General features: G+C 41.4%; 1 protein-coding gene across 11 annotated transcripts in view; it reads right to left on the reverse strand.

The window, feature by feature from the left end:
• LOC112215628 (dnaJ homolog subfamily B member 6) overlaps positions 1–19,240 on the reverse strand; it is a 64,994-nt gene extending 45,754 nt beyond the window's left edge. For 3 of the 11 annotated variants that reach the window (XM_024374815.2, XM_024374814.2, XM_042299146.1), the window contains exon 1: positions 15,104–15,349. The gene's annotated coding sequence lies outside the window, so the exon portion shown is untranslated. Of the gene's footprint in view, positions 1–3,807; positions 4,145–12,905; positions 12,931–15,103; positions 15,353–19,186 lie in introns of those variants that run through there. The other 8 variants (XM_024374812.2, XM_024374811.2, XM_042299144.1 and 5 more) reach the window with 7 other exon arrangements.

Below are 19,240 nucleotides of genomic sequence, written 5' to 3' on the forward strand. Positions count from 1 at the left end.
ATCTCAGTGCTAGAGGCGTCACTACAGACCCTGGTTCGATCCTGGGCTGTATCACAACCGGCCGTGATTGGGAGTCCCATAGGGAGGCGCACAATTGGCCCAGCATTGTCCCGGGATAGGGATTGGTCGGGGTAGGCTGTCATTGTAATTAAGAAAAATAAAAAATATATATATATGACTACAAAACACCATAGCTGTGTTCAAATATGCATACTGACATAGTGTACACTACATTCTATTAGTTAATTTTAGTATACTGTAAACTGACAGTATCGTTTCACTTGAGCATACTAGCGCTTCGCCCGTCTACCGTCTAAGTTGATGCGGTTGCTATGCAACCTCTTGCTAGCTTGTTAGCATAACAAATGACTAGACATTTGACAATTTCGGGTGTGTTCGTAAATTCAATCTGGAGTGCCAGAGTGTGCTCTGGGCATTCGTAAATCCAGAGCGTTGTCAGATTGTCTCTTCGTAAATTCAGAGTGTTTCTGTAACGATCGTGGTCCTCCTCGTCTAAGGAGGAGTAGGAAATATCGGAACAATGCACAGCGTGGTTCGTGTTCATGATGTTTATTTGCCTGAACACTGAAATACAAAATAACAACGTGAATAAACTAAACGAACGAAACAGTCCTGTGTGGAACAAACACTGACACTGAAAAATAATCACCCACAAAACACAGGTGGGAAAAGGCTACCTATGTATGATTCTCAATCAGAGACAACAAACGACACCTGCCTCTGATTGAGAACCATACCAGGCCAAACACATAAACGCAACATAGAAAAATGAACATAAACTACCCACCCCAACTCACGCCCTGACCAAACTAAAACAAAGACATAACAAAGGAACTAAGGTCAGAACGTGACAGTTTCGCTCTCAGAGTGTTCAGAGCGCACACACTGGACGCTATGGCCGAGGAGTAGGGTTGATCCGAGCGTTCAACTGCAGTCAAGCACCCAAGCTAACTGGCTAACATTGGCTAGCTACTTCCAGAAACAAAATGAGAGAACACCTCACTCTGACCATTTTACACGCCCTACCAGAGCTGGTTTGGCTGTTTTCATGTTATCCAGAGAGTTGGTGACTGACTGTGCTGCTGGCAACAATTGAATTAGGCATTTTTTTGCCAACGTTTACTGACCCTGACCATATTCAACTGGTGTTGAGCGTTCGTAAATTTATTAGTTATTCTGCGTGAGAGTGCTCTGAAATCGTAGTATATAGCCACAATTAACAATGTCCATTAAAACGCACCACGACTATACCACTATGAGAATAATCAAGTATGAGAATAATCAAGTCAATAAATATTGGGTAGTTAGTTAATATACTGCCTGGCAAGTTCGATGTATTCGTAGCCAACTAACATTAAGCAACTAGCCAACATACCGGTAACGTTACATACTAGAGGTCGACCGATTAATCAGAATGGCCGATTAATTAGGGCCGATTTCAAGTTTTCATAACAATCGGAAATCGATATTTTTGGACACCGATTTGGCCCAACTTTTTTTTTACACCTTTATTTAATCTTTATTTAACTAGGCAAGTCAGTTAAGAACACATTTTTATTTTCAATGACGGGCTAGGAACAGTGGGTTAACTGCCTCGTTCAGGGGCAGACCGACAGATTTTCCACTTGTCAGCTCGGGGGATTCAATCTTGCAACCGTACAGTTTGCTAGTCCAACGCTCTGACCACCTGCCTCTCATTGCACTCCACGAGGAGCCTGCCTGTTACATGAATGCAGTAAGAAGCCACGGTAAGTTGCTAGCTAGCATTAAACTTATCTTATAAAAACTATCAATCAATCAATCATAATCACTAGTTAACTACACATGGTTGATGATATTACTAGTTTATCTAGCTTGTCCTGCGTTGCACATAATCGATGCGGTGCGTATCGTTGCTCCAATGGGTACCTAATCATGAACATAAATGCCTTTCTTAAAATCAATACACAGAAGTATATATTTTTAAACCTGCATATTTAGCTAAAAGAAATCCAGGTTAGCAGGCAATATTAACCAGGTGAAATTGTGTCACTTCGTTCATTGCACGCAGAGTCAGTGTATATGCAACAGTTTGGGTCGCCTAATTTGCCAGAATTTTACATAATTATGACATAACATTGAAGGTTGTGCAATGTAACAGGAATATTTAGACTAATGGATGCCACCCCTTAGATAAAATACGGAACGGTTCCGTATTTCACTGAAAGAATAAACGTCTTGTTTTCGAGATGACAGTTTCCGGATTCGACCATATTAATGACCTAAGGCTCGCATTTCTGGGTGTTATTATGTTATAACTAAGTCTATGATTTGATAGAGCAGTCTGACTGAGTGGTGGTAGGCAGCGCTTTCGTGTGTTTTGCCGGCAGTTCTTCGTTGTGCGTCAAGCATTGCGCTGTTTATGACTTCAAGCCTATCAACTCCCGAGATTAAGCTTGTGTAACCGATGTGAAATGGCTAGCTAGTTAGCAGGGTGCGCGCTAATAGTGTTTCAAACGTCACTCGCTCTGAGACTTGGAGTGGCTGTTCCCCTTGCTCTGCATGGGTAACGCTGCTTTGAGGGTTGCTGTTGTCGTTGTGTTTCTGGTTCGAGCCCAGGGAGGAGCGAGGAGAGGGACGGAAGCTATACTGTTACACTGGCAATACTAAAGTGCCTATAAGAACATCCCATAGTCAAAGGTTAATGAAATACAAATGGTATAGAGAGAAATAGTCCTATAATTCCTATAATAACTACAATTTAAAACTTCTTACCTGGGAATATTGAAGACTCATGTTAAAAGGAACCACCAGCTTTCATATGTTCTCATATATCTCACTTAAACGTTAGCTTTCTTACATGGCACATATTGCACTCTTACTTTCTTCTCCAACACTTTGTTTTTGAATGATTTAAACCAAATTGAACATGTTTCATTATTTATTTGAGGCTAAATTGATTTTATTGATGTATTATATTCAGTTAAAATAAGTGTTCATTCAGTATTGTTGTAATTGTCATTATTACAAGTAAAACAAATCGGCCGATTAATCAGTATCGGCTTTTTGAAAAATCATAATCGGTCAACCTCTATTACATACTGCTTTAATGCTATGCGGTTCGTAAGGATAGCATAGGTAAAAAAAAATTGTCAGCCAACATAACGTGTAACTTATTTGAAAAGTCATTACATTGCTCAACATATTCTTAACATGTCATAATTAGTTAAAACAATGAATTTTATCTGCTTTCGTCGGACTTCAGATGCATATTTTCCGTCATTTTCTTCAAATAAGAAAACGTTGTGAAACCATGCCCATTTTCTGAAGAATTGCATTATGGGCCCTAAAACTACAGCGATAGTGTCCACTGCTTGTATACTTTGTATTTTGGTGAATTTAGTACAACATCTGGGAACTTCTGGCATACTAACTATGTCCATACTCAATTCACGTCACAAAAAGTATGGTTAGTGCGGATAGTATGAGTTTTCAAACACAGCTCATGATTCCACTCCACTAACGATGGGTCAAATCAGCCCTCGTCCTCAACTAAACCTGAAACCGTTGTGCAGCCCATGTTGTCCAAAGATAGACGGACAAAAAGCGACCAACGAAAGTCCTATACATGTTCAAAGCTAATTTAGCCATGTCAACTATATTTATTACTAAACGTCAATCACACATGGGCCCAAGCCCAGATTTAAAACAAACTGATAAATGAATTATATTTGTCAAATAATGCCTTCTTAACTACATAAACAAACTGATAAACAATGAAATCAACTTTGTAGAGCGATCAGTTACCAGTTCCTCTAGTAGTCCAGTTGTATCCTGTTTGTTTGCTATTAATAGCCTCTGTGCCCTTTTCTGTTCTGGCGTGAGAGTGAGTGAGAGAGAGACATGGCAACAGACAGATGACGGTTCCTCTCTCAGATGAAGGCTCACACACCACTGGGGTTTCGATTGGGAATTAGTTGTGGACAGTGAAAAGGTCAAGAATGTTCCAGGAATTAAAAAGCAGACCGTTTGAGCAAGCGTTGATAAACAGTGATAGAAATATAATGAATCTCTCTTGTCTTTCTGTCCCGCTCCCTCGCTCCCTTCCAATAGAACTAGATCGTGAATAAGACAGTCGTGCTCAAGGCACACATTCACAGCTGAGAGCAGAGCCCTTGTTCATGAAGTGTTTTATCATGGGAATGCGGATATAGGATCAGTGTTGCCTTTTAGGTCATGATCAAATCAGATTGCATGGACAGGGACGACCTGATCGTAGATTAGCACTCCTACTCTGAGACACTTTAAGAAAACGGGGCATGGACACTGATCCATGCATGATTGTTTGGCTCTTTCATTTTCTCCACAATCATCTCAATGTCTTGAACCAAGGCTCCCTCATCCCCCATCATGCCCCTCAGGCAGATTTGTAATGCTAGCCAAAGGATCAGACTACTCTCTGTGCTTGCATGCGTGTGTCTGAGCAATGAATGTGGGTCCATCAATCCCACACTCCTATTTCACAGGGGTGCACCTACACCTGGTATCTTTTGATCTGCGGAAAGGGAGGCACAAGCGCTCACGCAAGATTTGGTTCTTGGTTGCCGAGTTTAGGTCAGATCCTACATTACATCCATCTACTATCAATTGACAAATATATTTGATCCATATATTTATTTATTTTTATTTTATTTTACCTTTATTTAACCAGGTAGGCAAGTTGAGAACAAGTTCTCATTTACAATTGCGACCTGGCCAAGATAAAGCAAAGCAGTTCGACAGATACAACGACACAGAGTTACACATGGAGTAAAACAAACATACAGTTAATAATACAGTATAAACAAGTCTATATACAATGTGAGCAAATGAGGTGAGAAGGGAGGTAAAGGTAAAAAAGGCCATGGTGGCAAAGTAAATACAATATAGCAAGTAAAACACTGGAATGGTAGTTTTGCAATGGAAGAATGTGCAAAGTAGAAATAAAAATAATGGGGTGCAAAGGAGCAAAATAAATTAATTAATTAAAATGAAATACAGTTGGGAAAGAGGTAGTTGTTTGGGCTAAATTATAGGTGGGCTATGTACAGGTGCAGTCATCTGTGAGCTGCTCTGACAGTTGGTGCTTAAAGCTAGTGAGGGAGATAAGTGTTTCCAGTTTCAGAGATTTTTGTAGTTCGTTCCAGTCATTGGCAGCAGAGAACTGGAAGGAGAGGCGGCCAAAGAAAGAATTGGTTTTGGGGGTGACTAGAGAGATATACCTGCTGGAGCGTGTGCTACAGGTGGGAGATGCTATGGTGACCAGCGAGCTGCAGAACGGCAGCACAACACTGTTGCAGTAAAATCCCAATACAACAAGTGAGTGTAACAACCTGTTAATGACCTTTATGTTATGAATGCCTATAGGTTATGAATGCCTATATGTTATGAATGCCCAGACAGATGGGGCTGGAGAAATGTAACCACTCAAATTCATAGATAGAGCTATCGATGCAAGGACTGACCATACATGATATCAGTGTAAAAAAAAGCTTATATTCTGTACAGTTTATACAGTGTGTAAATAGGATGAGCAGAATGAATCCAAACAGAGCAGAGCTAGGTGGGAACTAACAAAGAATTTCCATCCTGGTTCCACCACTCGCACTAGTCTAACATCTAAACCTCTCCCCCCAGAACCTAAATAGAGCGCTCTTGCAAGATTTGATTCTGGGTTTCCGAGATTAAAACCATTTCTCAGTTATTTTTTAGTACTGCTGTGCCAAATTACACTTCAAGGTGGAAGCTTATGAAGACGATATATGATGAAAGCAACTAAAAATATCTTTCATGTGGATTCAGTGAGTACACAAGGGTGCCAAGATATTCAATCTTCCCAGAAGGTTTGATTTGATTTCTAAATTAAAATGTGGTAAAATGAGAACTAATTGTTTGAGTTTGGATGGACACCATGGGGCCAGCATGTCAAAAAAAGGCGTGTGTCCACACGCTCATAAAATCTATTTGACTGGATCAACTACAGATTACTATCTAAAGCCCATACTAGTATCAATATCACTATACATACCCTATTTATACAACTACGGTTGCAAAGGGTCGGAAACTTTCCAGGAAATTTCCAGAAATTTTCCATGGGAAGTTAAGCCTGGGAATTTTGGCATATATATATATTTTGCTTATAACACTGAACCTTTTTTGTGGGATACACATAAGGCAATTCTGGGTCTTGTGGCATATTTTGGTTAAATGATCCTTATTTCAATGGAATTGCAACCCTCTGCATGCACAACACATTCTTCCATCACATGTACAGCTGATTCTCAAGATCTTGCACTAATGAGATGCTATTGAGCCCACACCACTACTAGACTAAGATTTTTCATTCAACAAGCAGGATGCACAGGATATACTGAGAACACCCGACAAGGCAGACATCCCCGTTATCAGCAAGAGAATGAAACGCAGGTACAGAAGACACAGAGCACGGTGCCTCGTAAGGATCTGGAAAAGGCGAGTGGGAAAGCTGCCGTTAGTCAAGATTACTCGCCAATGTACAATCATTGGACAAACTAGACGAGGTACGATCACGAATATCATACCAACGGGACATGAAAAACTGTAACATCTTATGTTTCACTAAATCGTGGCTGAATGATGACATGGATATTCAGCTAGCAGGATATACGCTGCACCGGCTAGATAGAACAGCACACTCCGCTAAGACGAGGGGGGGAGGTCTGTGCATATTTGTAAACAACAGCGGATGCACAAAAACTAAGGAAGTCTCTAGATTTTGCTCGCCTTAAGTAGAGTATCTTATGATAAACTGTAGACCACACTTTTGGCCAAGAGAGTTCTCATCTATACTTTTCGTGGCTGGTTATTTACCCCCACAGACGAAAGCTGTCGCTAAAACCGCACTCAGTCAGCTGTATAAGGAAATAAGCAAACAGGAATCCGCTCTCCCAGAGGCTGCGCTCCTAGTGGCAGGAGACTTTAATGCAGGGAAACTTACATCAGTTCTACCTAATTCCTATCAACATGTGAAATGCGCAACCAGAGGGAAATAAATTCTAGATCACCTGTACTCCACACACAGAGACGTGTGCAAAGCTCTCCCTCGCCCTCCATTTGGTAAATCTGACCACAATTATATACTCCTGATTCCTGGTTACAAGCAAAAATTAAAGCAGGGAGCACTAGTAACTTGGTCTATAGAAAAAGTGGTCAGATGAAGCAGATGCCAAACTACATGACTGTGTGCTATCACAGACTGGAACATGTTCCGGGATTCTTCCGATTACAATGAGGAGTACACCACATAGGTCACTGGCTTTATCAATAAGTGCATCGAGGACATCGTCCCCACATTGATACTCCAACCAGAAGCCATGGATTACAGGCAACATTCGCACTGAGCTAAAGGGTAGAGCTGCCGCTTTCAAGGTGCGGGACTCTAACCCGGAAGCTTATAAGAAATCCTGCTATGCCCTCCGACGAACCATCAAACAGGCAAAGCACCGATACAGGGATAAGACTGAATCGTAAGACACCGGCTCCGACGCTCGTCTTATGTGGCAGTGCTTGCAAACTATTACAGACTACAAAGGGAAGCATAGCCGTGAGCTGCCCAAGTACACGAGCCTACCTGACGAGCTAAATAACTTCTATGCTCGCTTCGAGGGAAGAAACACTGAGGCATGCATTAGAGCATCAGCTGTTCCGGGCGACTGTGTTTCACGCTCTATGTAGCCGACGTGAGTAAGACCTTAAAACAGGTCAACATTCACAAGGCCACGGGGCCAGACGGATTACCAGGACGTGTGCTCCGGGCATGTGCTGACCAACTGGCAGGTGTCTTCACTGACATTTTCAACATGTCCCTGATTGAGTCTGTAATACCAACATGTTTCAAGCAGACCACTATAGTCTCTGTGCCCAAGAACACTATGGCAACCTGCCTAAATGACTAGAAGGTATTTGCACTGGTGACAGACAATGCTGGAAACATGAAGGTGGCTTGGTCTAAAGTGGGAGGAGTCCTACCCTCACATCACACCCATTGGCTGTGCTGCTCATGCATTGAATCTGCTCCTCAAGGACATCAAGGCATTGAAAACAATTGATAAGCTCTACAAGAGAGCCAAGGAAATGGTTAGGCATGTGATGGGTCATCAAGTTATAGCAACAATCTACCTCACTAAGCAAAGTGAGAAGAATAAGAGCACCACATTGAAGCACCCCAGCAACACCCGTTGGGGTGTTGTTGTCATCATGTTTGACAGTCTCCTGGAGGGGAGGGAGTCTTTCCAAGAAATGGCAATATCACAGTCTGCCGATATGGACAGCCCCATCAAGAGGACCCTCCTGGATGATGTATTTTGGAAGAGAGTGGTAAGCAGCCTGAAACTCCTGAAACCTATAGCAGTAGCCATTGCACAAATTGAGGGAGACAATGCCATCCTGTCTGATGTTCAGACTCAGCTTGCAGATGTAAGAGAAGAAATCTATACTGCTCTGCCCACTTCACTGTTTTGCTCCAAGCAGAGGAAACTGCAGTTCTGAAATACATTAAAAAGCATGAAGACTTCTGCCTGAAGCCCACGCCGCAATGTAACGTAAACTCACTCACTTTTGTACATTGCCTTGGTCCGTATAATTGACTTTATTTTAGTGCCCAAAAAACGTAATACTTCCAGATCAACTGTAATGTCAATACCATTGTAAAGCACAATTTCTCCCCTTTCCAACAAATTCCATTATGAGACCTTCATGATGCCCATCTCTGCATTATTCAAGAAGGCAATGAGCTCTATCGGGTCTTTTAAAAATGGCGGGTGGGGAAGCGAAACTAATGCGTGGTAGTGAGGACAGATGTCGTGTGGGAAAACTGCTTTTTTTCACTCGATCTCTCCAACTTATCACCTTATCGCCTCTAAAATGTAAATTAAACACAATAAAGAGTTTATATAATGTGTCATTACATACCTATTTGAAGGTTTGTGTCGAATTTGAATCGGGTTTTTAGGGCGGTGCTAAAGTGATCTTAGAAGTAAATAGCGGCTTTGAGAGTCATGATCGCATGCTGTGATGACACAAAAAACGACTAGGTATCCCCCCCTTACCCCCGTCACTGTCTATTTCTTGTTTTTAAACGATGAGAGAAGTGCTACACCTGGTGGAGAGAGATTGTAAGACAGAAATCGTTGCTTTATGCACGCTGTACGTTACTGCATGGCACGTCATGATGTAACGGAGGGTCCGTTTTTTCAACTTTTCTCCAATACTATAGAGCCATTGCCATGTCGATCAACGCTTGAATAGAAACGTAGTTCCCACCCCAGATGGTGAAGTCAACACAGTCGCTACAGTCCCATTAGTTTTCTTTGCAGCCTCGTTTGCGCTGTTGCGCACATTTGTATGGAATGGAGTGAGTTTACGTTACATGTTGGACCCCAAGTATGCTGGCAAGAGCATCCTGTCTGGTGCAGAGATGAACAAGGCCTATGGTGTCATCAATCAAATCTATTTACAAAGCCCTTCTTACATCAGCTGATGTCACAAAGTGCTGTACAGAAACCCAGCCTAAAACCCCAAACAGCAAGCAATGCATGTGTAGAAGCACAGTGGCTAGGAAAAACTCCATAGAAAGGCCAGAACCTAGGAAGAAACCTAGAGAGGAACCAGGCTATGAGGGGTGGCCAGTCCACTTCTGGCTGTGCTGGGTAGAGATTATAACAGAACATGGCCAAGATGTTCATACATAAATTAATAATTAATAATAAATCACAGTGGTCGTAGAGGGTGCAACAGGTCAGTACCTCAGGAGTAAATGTCAATTGGCTTTTCATATCCTATCATTCAAGGTGGTGGTGTCTCAAGGTTCTTGGCAGTCTGGCGAAGTACACTTCCAAGCAAGGGCTTTGGGATGGAGATGCAATATGGCAGTCATGCCAACATATCTCATCAGCCACCTGGTGGAGGGGACTTTGTGGATCTGAGGCTGTTTCCCCTGTGTCCTCCATCATCCTGCAAATCCCACCAACATCAGCCGCCTCAGAGCGCAACTGGTTCTTGTTTGGGAACACACACACCAAAGCACGCAACAGGCTGACCAATACAAGGGTTGAAAAATTGGAGGCCATCCGGGAACATTTTAGACTTTTTGAGCCTGACAACAAGCCATCCTCAACCAGGTTGGAAAATGACAGTGATGAGGCCTCAGAGTCTGATGTTCAAAAGGTGGACATTGAGGAGGTCCAGGGAGAAGACACGGAAGCCTGAGAGGAAGACAGCCAAAGCTTTTAGTTTCTTTAGTATCATTTTACAGATGTATGTTTTTGGAGAAGCGATGGATCATTGGGGATCATTCATTAGTCCCTTTCTTTTGTTGTTCAGTGAAATCATCCCATGTGAAGAGTCAACTCATTTAATTAAAGTTCAATTCATAACTAAATTATTACGTTTTTTTCATTTGGAAGGATTTAATAATTTGCAATTATGTCTACTTATGATAAGGTAAAAGGTTTATGTTTGTCTCCATATAATATGGTAAATTTATCCAATGCAAAAAACATCTACATTTAAATGGTATTAATATGCATATATTTCCAATAATTCCCCTATATTCCCGTATATTTCCACGGGAAGTTTCCACCTCTGAATATTCCCCAAAATGTGCAACCCTTTGTTACAACACACTTGACAAAGCAGTGATCGAACAGAGTTTGTCACAAGAATATCAGTTGTATCATAACCATTGTGATGTAAAATGCGTTGTACATCGGTTATACAACCCGAGCGTGTACAGGGTCAGTATGAAGAAGTCAAACCTCATCAGTAATGCCTTGGTAAACGAGAGGTAGTAGAAGTAGGCTACTGGAACAGTTCCCATTGCTCGGGGCAGGTTCTAAAATATGACTCACATCTTTGCCAGCTATTGAAAACAGATTTAGAGGGAACAGAGCGAAGTAAGCCTAGCCAACAGAATTAGGGAGGAGTACTATCATTAGCTCTTCCTAAAAAAGTATTTGCCTACCTCTGTGTAAAATGCAGGTGAAATAAGCCTAGCGAATTTGTTTTCGATTCACATTAGTCTGGGATGGTACGTGTCGGGTCTAGCAGTGTGGGGGATGCAAATAACTACACATCAGACATTTTAGTTCATTCATGCATAACTTCTGTATGTAGGCTGCATGTAAGATACCTGATTTGTATAACTGGCCTCTAGTGAGAATGTGGTTTCTGTGACATAGGGAACAAAACATAGTGTTTTAAATTGTGAGTCATTGTGAGCCCACTAGAATTCAGGCATCCTCATGGACTCCTGTCCTGTGCTGGTCAGAGGTGGTGGCCCTCTCCTGTCACTGGTTCCCTTTTAAAAAGAGGTGTTTGGGGTTGTTGCATCCATATCTGGACTTGATTCTTGAAGAATTTAACTTATAATTGCCTTATGAGCTTAGTTCAACTGTCTTACCCCTTCAGAATGCAAAATATAAAACTTGTTTTACTCCATTGTTATTAAACACTAGATGGTTAAAAGAAAAGTTAAAATTGTCATTTTGATCTCATGGATGGTTCCAGAGCCTGACCGCCCATTGGGCAGGATTAGGCGGCCGCATAGGGCATCAGATTGACGAGTATGGCATTTTCCGAGCTAAATTGACGAAGACGCACATCCAACAACACATCACATTATTCTTCCCAAAAACAATTTATCTCATCCAGTGGCATGATGCTGATACCGCCCCCTGATAAGCAGTGCCCACCTTGCCAAAGTCAGGGGCGCTAAATATTTAGCTTGTTGATGCCCAGCGCACCTCTCCAGGGTACTGTTGGAGAGACAACGCTGCGGCGCTACACCAACATTACGTCCAAAAAGTATCTAACATAAATCATATAGCCTATGTTAGAAAGACTGGCATTTTCTGTAGCCTACAGGCTAGAGATCAAATTTATGACAATGTCATGAGACTGGAACTTTTTACATCATGCAAGTTTCTCGGCTCAAATAGCGTAAAGGTTACTAAAAGATTCACTCCGTTGTGTGTTACCTTTTGGTAACATGATATCCTTGCCGGTCCAACTCACAAAAAAAACTCCTAGCTTGGTGAGCAATTTAAAAAAAAAAAAAATTAAAAAACACCTGCTAGAGAATACAGATTTTGGGCCCAGTTATCCCTTTGCCTCTTCCTCTCTGGTAGTAGCTAGCTGGTAGCCTGGCTAGCTGGCTTTAGCCTGGATAAAAAGCCTTTTTAGCTTACCACATCTCCATGTGAAATAATCAGATTTATAATTTTAAAAAATATGCACTGGCAAATATTCTTATACTTGCCGGTGTAACCTAAAACATTACTCAAGTTTGATGTGCTGCTTGTGTATTAATTTCCATATCAGCTAAAAATAGAACGTCATGTTTTGGTCACAGAGAGAAAAAAAAGCACATTGGCTAGAGAAGGTTCTCCCGTTTCACAATAGCCTGGAACCACTAGTTATTACTTCTAAACAAAATACCCTTTGGGGTGGATTCTTGTTGTTTGGTTTACTGTTTGAACAGTCGCTGAGATTATATTTGGTTATCAATGCAAAATAGGCTACTTTGATGAATAGCCTATAGATCGGAATCAAGGAACTAAGCGACAACACTGCCCCAACGTCTGTGGAAGGAACGATATGCCGAATACCGGCGCGTATAACAAGGAGCCGCCTCTTTGGTGAAAAAAAAACGACATTGAAACACTGAGCTAGGCTCTGTATCCTCTATCACCACAGTGTGTGAATTTACCTTAACCTGGCCCTCAGTCAACAACAACAAAAAGTGCTTTGATGTGAATATGACATGACCATATCCTAAAAACAGGTGAAAGTAAAATGGACAATAAGGAATGGAAAACCAGGCTACTCACAACTGCGGTCCTTGAGTTTCACCCCGTGGACTAAATTGTTATGATAATCAGTGATTACAAGTTTGTATGCCTCAATTTTTTGACGAGCTGCATCTTCATTTTTTGACGAGCTGCATCTTCATTTCCCGCTGTGTAAACACATGGATTCTCATTGCTAATAGGCTCGGGATAACTCCTGAGCAAGTTGGGTAGCTGACATTGAGTTTAAATTGACTAAATTATTAGTCACAGGAATCAGGACTATTAAAGCCAATGCAACTGCGTTGTCGCACATAGTTCTGAGTTTTAGTTCGAATCAGAGATGGATTATTTGTTAAATTGTATTATCCCCCCCATTTGGTCAGTTTGGTTTCATATTGCCAAATGTCAAATTAACTAAAATGCCTAAACAAAACAACGTGTTCATTCAAGTAATGTGTTTATTATAGAAACATGCTCACATCAAAGCCATCTATGATGATCAAGATGCATAACTTGTCCCAAACTTCATATTACTTTCGCTTTGGTCTTACAACATGCAGAAGGAAACAACGTACTAGCCACTAACTGCAACGTGAATAGGCTATATTCTGCATAACCCCAGTATTGCCCCCGTCTACCCTAATCTGCATTGGATGTGCTCATAAATACGCTGTTACTCACTCAACGCTTCAGAGATAAAGTTATAGTGCTGCGTGCATTTCATCAAATGCTCGCAGTCAAACAACCAATAATACTGCATGCCTCTGGTTCTTTTCCTGTGTTTGGTGAGTGTGGATAGTGTTCACACCAGTCCAAACGAACTAAGGGGGAAATCGAACCAGGGTTCGGAAGAGAAAAAAAAACATTCCAAACCAATGTGGCATGAATAAACAGTAGCCCTACAAATGTCATTGCGGAATGACAGTGTAAACTACACTATTCTAGTTTTGCAGCGTTCCTTTTTTTGTGCCTTGCCTAGGGCGGCAGAATTGCCAGGACTGGGCCTTCATAGCTTTGTCTATACATTTGAGAGCGGTTACATTTCTCCAGCGTCATCCCCTCGACAAAAAAGCGTCGGGGTGCCGACTTTGTTGTTGTTTGAATACCAGATTATCCCTTTAAAGCCGTATTTTAACGTTTTAAGCTTAGCCGTGCTCTCTTTCAGGGAGTTTACTCTTAGAAGTATTGCTTATGAGAGTGTTTAGGTGAGGTATGTGACATTTTGAAAGTGTTATGTGACCAAAAGTAAAACTAAGTGCCCAAAAGTTAACAACCAGACGACATGTTAACAGAGAACTCAAAAAATCACAGAGTAGACTGTAAATGAATGACTGTTTTATCACTTAATCAAAGTAACTTATCACTACTGTTAGAAAGTAAAAATGCCCTCTGTGAGCTTCCCAGTCTGAGTAAAACAGACATTAAAAACCTATACATTCTGGGAAGATCTGCTATAAGCCTTGCCTCAAACTGTTAGTTTGCAGTGTTGGCAAATCCTATCTAACAGAAATTGAAAATGAGAAATTCTCTAGAACAGCACCTGTGAGGATACCTTCACTAGGGGGAGCAATATAAATATCACTACTCTTCAGTTCTAGTAAGTTCCAGAAAGTTCAAGATCACTTAAAACCAACAGAGCTTGGGTTATATGTAAGTTGAGGTGGTAATTGAATGACAGAATTACCCGTTACTGTGCTCTATTGACGAGGAAAGCATCACCTATACATCATTGCATATAGTAAAATACTTTATGCTTAATATTTACTAATAGCCTTTAGTGGATTATAATGGCATTTGTTAAGTATTGACGATTACGTTTCTCATTCGTTCTGCCTGTCATTCTAGATATGATAATAATACGTTTTCACCACTACCTCCTTGAAATGTTCTATCAAATGCATGTCATTGTAGTATTGCATTCTCTTCTGCTGCCAATGCTGCACTGACAAATAAACAAATACAATAGGAACTGTTAATACATTGAACTAAGTTGACACAGATTGCGAATGAATGGCAATAACTCATACGACATTTATAGTCGTGACCGCCGCTCTCCAGGTTGCGACATTGAAACGCATTACGCGCAACTCAGTAGGCTCTCGACGCTGACAATAGTGAAATGCCAGGTGGATTTTTAACGCTGACAAAATGAACCCAAATGTATAATCACCCCACGACAGCATTCATGTCAAAAGTGAGATAAATATGATAGCAATAAAGAGATAAAATGCTCTCACCTTCCACCCCAGCCGAGGAAATGTGCCCGTGTCTTCGTTTACTGACCTATGTGACTCCCAATCCACTGGGCTATGTTTTAGTGAACCCTCTATGGTTGTAAACTGTGCGTGTACGGAAATTATGCTTGTGCTTGGGCTACCTCATCCGCGTTTGAACTGAACAACTCCTACGCGCTTTTTCCGTTCTCATACACACATTGATAGTCTCGTGAACTCTGACTGTAAAACATCCGTATGCCTATATGAGCTGCAACTGACGCGCTCTGCGTACATGTGTTTGTGAATACCACTGTCACTTCCTGCATCAGACCGAAGGGGTCGGGATCAATGTTGGGAACAGTTGGGAATGGAGAATTGCCAATTTGCACGAAGGTTGATTACTCAACACTGTTTAGTGTTTCCACGTTAGAAGTGTAGCCTATGAAGGAATACGAAAGTATTGGGTTATTGTAAGTGGCGATTTTAGCAAGTATATCTTGGAGAGGAAAACTCACCAATTTTTGTGTACATGCATGCCAGCAAAGCCACAACACAACACAACACTAAACAATACATTAATTGGAATATAACGTTGACAAACGGTGCCCACAAACTGTTAGGGCCTACATAAAGCTGCCCCAACAGTAGAGTCCCAACAGCAGTCCCAACACTGTTACACCTGGCTATCAGTGAAACCTTGTCTGGCAGCGAAACAGTTCATTCGGGCTCATTTACTTACTGCATTTTTAAAAAAACATAGCTGATTTGGCTGACTTGCTTAAACAAATGTGCTTTTTACTGACAATTGAGATGTACAAATTATGGCATAAGGGGACGAGCGCATAAAAGGCTATCCGTAATTTCGATTAAGATATTAATGAACAAGCTAGGATGGACGTAGTCAATACAACTATTTGTTCAGCACTTTTGAAATGCACAGTGACAGAATTAATAACATGTGCCGTTCTTACAGTATTGTCTTTGTACACCAAGTCCGAACTGTAGGATAAAGAAAGGTGCACATAAGCAGACAATGAAAGTTCTTACAATATTCAATGATGAAATTTCTCTAAAACAGACTCCAGGCTGCATGTGCACCACCTGGTCAGAACAGTAGGCTAAATTATGAGGGGAAAAGGGACCAAATTATTAGGGTGAGGCACATGGGCTACTAACAGCTTACTACACAACATTCACTTTTATTTTCTTAGCTACAGTATACATACCTTCCTGGCATATTACATAATTTACAGTTGAAGTCGGAAGTTTACAAACACTTAGGTTGGAGTCATTAAAACTTGTTTTTCAAACACTCCACAAATTTCTTGTTAACAAACTATAGTTTTGGCAAGTCGGTTAGGACATCTACTTTGTGCATGACACAAGTAAGTTTTCCAGCAATTGTTTACAGACAGATTATTTCACTTATAATTCACTGTATCACGATTCCAGTGGGTCAGAAGTTTACATACACTAAGTTGACTGTGCCTGTAAACAGCTTGGAAAATTCCAGAAAATGATGTCATGGCTTTAGAAACTTCTGATAGGCTAATTGACATCATTTGATTCAATTGGAGGTGTACCTGGATGTATTTCAAGGCCTACCTTCAAACTCAGTGCCTCTGCTTGACATCATGGGAAAATCAAAAGAAATCAGCCAAGACCTCAGAAAAAAAATTTGAGACCTCCACAAGTCTGGTTCATCCTTGGGAGCAATTTCCAAACACCTGAAGGTACAACGTTCATCTGTACAAACAATAGTAGAATAGTACGCAAGTATAAATATCATGGGACCACACAGCTGTCATACCGCTCAGGAAGGAGACGCGTTCTGTCTCCTAGAGATGAACGTACTTTGGTGCGAAAAGTGCAAATCAATCCCAGAACAACAGCAAAGGACCTTGTGAAGATGCTGGAGGAAACAGGTACAAAAGTATCTATATCCACATTAAAACGAGTCCTACAGTATATCGACATAACCTGAAAGGCCGCTCAGCAAGGAAGAAGCCACTACTCCAAAACCGCCATAAAAAAAGCCAGACTACGGTTTGCAACTGCACATGGGGACAAAGATTGTACTTTTTGGAGAAATATCCTTTGGTCTGTTGAAATTGAAATTGAACTGTTTGGCCATAATTACCATATTATGTTTGGAGGAAAAAGGGGAGGCTTGCAAGCCAAAGAACACCATCCCAACCGTGAAGCACGGGGGTGGCAGCATCGTGTTGTGGGAGTGCTTTGCTGCAGGAGGGACTGGTGCACTTCACAGAATAGATGGCATCATAGGCAGGGAAAATTATGTGGATATATTGAAGCAACATCTCAAGACATCAGGCAGGAAGTTAAAGCTTGGTCGCAAATGGGTCTTCCAATTGGACAATGACTCCAAGCATACTTCCAAACTTTTCGCAAAATGGTTTAAGGACAACAAAGTCAAGGTATTGGAGTGGCCATCACAAAACCCTGACCTCAATCCTATAGAAAATTTGTGGGCAGAACTGAGAAAGCATGTGCGAGCAAGGAGGCCTACAGACCTGACTCAGTTACACCAGCTCTGTCAGGAGGAATGGGCCAAAATTCACCCAACGTATTGTGGGAAGCTTGTGGAAGGCTACCCGAAATGGTTGAACCAAGTTAAACAATTTAAAGGCAATGCTACCAAATACTAATTCAGTGTATGTAAACTTCTGACCCACTGGGAATGTGATGAAAGAAATAAAAGCTGAAATAAATAATTTTCTCTACTTTTATTCTGACATTTCACATTCTTAAAATTAAGTTGTGATCCTAACTGACCTGAAACAGGAACTTTTTACTAGGATTACATGTCAGAAATGGTGAAAAACTGAGTTTAAATGTATTTGGCTAAGGTGTATGTAAACTTCCGATTTCAACTGTATGCAGCACCATACAATACATTTTTGGACTCTACTTGTTGTGCTATGCTCACTTGAACAGGAAAGTGGGGCAGCAGTCCTTCGTGGGAAAATGTTGTCATCAAAGCCTGGCATTTTCTTGATTTTATGGTGTTTTCAAGACAACTGGGAAAAACAAGGTTTAATCATGACGTTAGTGATCTTCAGGTTGGAGCTTTAGAAAGAGGCCAAAGTTCCTGACTTTGAATTTCGAGTTGGATGACTGTTCAAAACGTATTTTCCCAGTCGGAGCTCGTTTTTTTCAGAGTTCCCAGTTGTCCTGAATTCAATGAAGTTTCCAGTTGTTTTGAAAGCATCATAAGTCATGCTGGATTGACAGCATGGCCAATGTTGAATGTTTATGCTTTTATGATTGGAACAGAGACCCTTAAACCCAGACTTGGACCACACATCCACTCCACTGAATAGCAGACTAGTGATTGCTTTGCAATGCCTTCAGTTAGCCACTGATTCCTTCCAAATCCCTCATTGTTGAATTTGCGAGTTCCAACTTGTTGTAATAATGTTTGTCCCATGGCCGATGACCACCGATAAGTTTTATCTATAATTTCTCTTGATAATTTCTCTTCATATGACAAGGATTTGTCAGTAGATTGTCGACTTGATTCATGATGATGACTGCTAGCTAAGATTTTGAAAGGAGCGTCGTCCGGGTTAGGGGAGGGTTTGGCCGGCAGGGATGTCCTAGTCCTATCGCGCTCTAGCGACTCCTGTGGCGGGCCGGGCACATGCACGCTGGCACGGTCACCAGGTGTATGGTGTTTCCTCCGACTCATTGGTATGGCTGGCTTCCGGGTTAAGAAGCAGTGCCGGCTTGGTTGGGTGGTGTTTCGGAGGACTCATGGCTCTCGACCTTCGCCTCTCCCGAGTCCGTACAGGAGTTGCACCAATGAGACAAGACTGTAACTACCAATTGGACACCATGAAATTGGGGAGAATATATATTTTTTTATAATTGAAAAATAAATAAAAATAAAAAAGATTTTGAAAGTGTGATGTTGACATGCAAATGTCAATGGGATTTGATAGGAGTGACGCCAAATTCAAGCTGGTTTCCCTTGACACTTGTTTTGGTGCGCCAGAACCATTCACAGTTGAGCACGCTCAGTTTAGCGGAACACTGATTGGTTAATTTGTTGAACAAAATAGCATCAGATAGATGGCCTACCTTCATGTAGAGAGACAGAGGGGCGCTGTTTCACTTGCTCGGATGCTTTTTCCT

The sequence above is a fragment of the Oncorhynchus tshawytscha genome, linkage group LG16 (assembly GCF_018296145.1).
Source record: "Oncorhynchus tshawytscha isolate Ot180627B linkage group LG16, Otsh_v2.0, whole genome shotgun sequence".
NCBI lineage: Eukaryota > Metazoa > Chordata > Actinopteri > Salmoniformes > Salmonidae > Oncorhynchus > Oncorhynchus tshawytscha.